The sequence below is a fragment of the Diuraphis noxia genome, unplaced genomic scaffold (genome assembly GCF_037042655.1).
Source record: "Diuraphis noxia isolate RWA-SAM2 unplaced genomic scaffold, SU_Dnox_SAM2 contig0001, whole genome shotgun sequence".
NCBI lineage: Eukaryota > Metazoa > Arthropoda > Insecta > Hemiptera > Aphididae > Diuraphis > Diuraphis noxia.
The window spans coordinates 2,564,397-2,567,946 of NW_028301711.1; the positions used below are offsets into that span (position 1 = coordinate 2,564,397).

The 3,550-nt window shown below is 28.1% G+C and overlaps 1 pseudogene; it reads left to right on the top strand.

The window, feature by feature from the left end:
- Window positions 1-2,295: 2,295 nt before the first annotated feature.
- On the top strand, window positions 2,296-2,828 carry LOC149059309 (uncharacterized; annotated as a pseudogene).
- The last annotated feature ends 722 nt before the right edge of the window (window positions 2,829-3,550 follow it).

The following is a 3,550-nucleotide window of genomic DNA, read 5'->3' on the forward strand; positions in this document are numbered from 1 at the left end:
GTATCTAATTTTACAAAATCATATTGAGTGTTGCCGCATTTATTTAAAGATGCTTTAAAGTTTTCCATTTCTATTATTTATTATAATAAAAAATAAAAATTTTTAAACATCGAAACATTAAAACATACATTTAAGCATAAAACATAACTACGTAAATCAATTAATTATGTTCACGTCAACGTTTAGTGTTTTTACGTTGTCGTTGTTGATTTTCACGTTCACGTTCACATTCACGTTGTTCTATTATCTTTTTTGTCACATTGCGGAAATAAAGCATATTCTTAAGTTTCTTAAGTTTCTTGATTTCTTGTTCATATTCTTCACACTGTTTTTTACGTAGTTCGATTTGAGATAATACCAGGTTAAATATATTATATTCATTATAATCACTATCACTATCATATTTACCATTTTCACCTAGACATTGTTTATTTTCATGTTTACATTCGATGATCAAATTAGTAGAACTATCACTATAACTTTCAACTTTTTCATTTCCCATTTCTATTATTTATTATAATAAAAATAAAAATTTTTAAACATTGAAACATTAAAACATACATTTAAGCATAACAACATAACTACGTTGAATAATTACGTATAACTGTATAAGTATAAGGTGAATAATTACGTATAATAATATTTACGTATAATAATAATAATAATATATAATTTATATATCAACGTTTGTGTAGCTAGACTGATTATTTTTTTTTAACATCCGTTATTGCAGTGTTATCTAATATATAGGGTGACAATAATACTTATTGTATACATTTATAGGATGTTATCATTTGTCGAATACCAATTATATTATTTAAATAGAGTGTTTTATACTCAGGGTTGGGCAGTATCAAAGATACATGTATCAAAGATACGTATCAAAGATACAATTGTATCTTGTATCTTGTATCATGATACATAATTTTAATGTATCACGTATCATGTATCATGATACATTTTATACCAGTACCTTGTATCTTTTTTGCCAAAAGATATAAGATACTTTTATTGTAAAAATATGTACTGAATAGTACCAAGACATTTTGATTTTCGATATTAGATAATTTCGTCGTGGATTGTATTTTTACGAAAAATTGTCCGGGTGCAATCGAGTTAAAATTAACGATAACGAAAAAATATACCACATGATTTTATAACTTGTAAAGCTGTAAGATAATTTGAAAACATAAAATTAAATTAAGGTGCCCGTATATCCGTAGCCCATATACGATATACGTATCTACAGTTATATAGATAATCACTCAACTGAAATGTTCGTTCTCATAAAATATGAATCCGCTACCTAGATATTATGAGTGTAAATGTCTAGCCGTGTAGGTATTCCCGCATAAAATAGAAAATAAAAGTAAAGATAAGCAATTACAGTATACTATTCGAATTGTTAATTGTTATACCATTCTATACATTATACTATTCGTCCTGTCTTCAGTGTGACTGTGTCACTGTGTCAAATGGCCGTTAACGATTTTTTCACATTTTGTTGCTTTATAAATATTGACTTTTAAATTTTTATTAATGGATTATTTTACTGAACAAAATATTAAAATTCCGCCGTCATTAAATGGAATTTTTTTCAAAATTTTGTCTCATGAACCAAATGGGTCTGATTATGCTGTAAAAGTATTATGTATGACATGCCAAGATGTAAAAAAGGAAAAAAAAATACTTTCTGGATCTCTTAAATTCACCACAAATTTTCGACTGCATATAAAAGTAATGTATTATTATATTATATATTAGTATATATATAATATATATTTATTTTATAAAATAATTTTTAGAGAGTTCATTTTGAAAAATTAACACTATACGACGAACACATCAAACAGAACGCAACTAGCAACCATAGCCGTAAGAGACCTCTTGACCAGTCATCGAGCGTTGAATTATGTCCTCTTAAACAACCAAAAATAAGTTTTTTCAATAAACAAGATAAACAGAATCAACTAGATAAAAATATAATGCGTTATGTTGTTTTGGGTATGAGACATTTGTCTACCGTCGAGGATGAACATTTTATAAAAATAATAAAAGGTAAATTATTATCTTAATTCAAATATAAAAATGTCAGCAATTTCCGTTAATATTACTAGTTTAAAATAATTAGGCATAGACAATGACTTGCAAGTGTATTCGAGAAGAACACTAAGTCGTCGTATTAACGAGGATTTTATAAATGTAATTGACAAAATTAAAAATGTGTTTACAACTGAACCACGAACACTTATAACTACAACAGCGGATATTTGGTCAACAAAACATCGAAGTTTTATGGGCGTCACAGCACACTGGGTACTAAATACAAATTAAATAATATCCATCATTATAATTATTTGATTTTGAATTACGTTATAAATTTGCGAAATTATTTTTTTTTAGATTACAGCAAACACATTGGAACGTGGTAACTGTGTACTTGCCTGCAAACGAATGACTGGAAAACATTCATACGATCGCATAGCAGAATTATTGCAGGACATTTTTAATGAGTTCACTTCTTCGAGAACAAATTGTTTCAACCGTAACAGATAATGGATCAAACTTTGTAAAAGCATTCAAAGAGTTTGGATATGACATTCAAGCCCATATTACAGATGATGTGGATCTTGACGATGAAGGTTTTATTTTAATCGATATATTTTATAACAATAATAATAATTATTATTGTTGATTTTATTTTTATTTAGAAGCAGAAGAAACTTTACAATTTCAAGTTATTGCAGCAGATGAAGATGATGAAAGTAATGAGCAGGCAATATTTCTTCCTCATCATTTACGATGTGCCAGCCATACACTTAGCCTAATAGCAACTACAGACTTTTCAAATGCAGTAAAAAATTCATCAGTTAACTCTTTCCGGCACGGCGGGATAACGTTTATCTCACCAAAATGTCGACCGATCCAGCACGGCGGTACGAAAAATAACCCACCTCTAAACGTATTTTATTCTAATACTATAAATGGATATTATTTTCCGTGTACTATTAATATACACATGGTTACTAATATTAAACTAATTTAAAAATATTACAAGACATATTTATAGGTTTTTCAGCTAATTTTACACGATAATGGAATTCCGATTTTGTCAACAGTTCGTTTTTCTGAATATAATATTCGATTGTACATATCAGTCGATTCCGAAGGTCGAATTACTCCGGACTTGTTTCATTTCATAAATAAAATTGTATTTTCTTCGTGTATGTAATAATAATGATTATAATATTATTAGTTTTCATGATATATCAATAATTGTAGTGGTTTAAATTTTAACCCGTGGTGCCGGTTGGGTCGTTTTTATTTTTTTTATATTTCGAATACTTTATTGAATTATAATGAGTTCTAATCTGAATGAAAGTAATATTGTGGACTATCTTTTTGAAGACATACCTTCTGATGACAACAGTCTCACTGATATAGACGATTTTGATGACCAAGATTATTTACCACCTCAGCAAAAAGCCATTGAAGTCGTCGAAAGTAGTTCATCTGACGAAAATGAAGAAGGTAATGAGTTTGTAGAAAT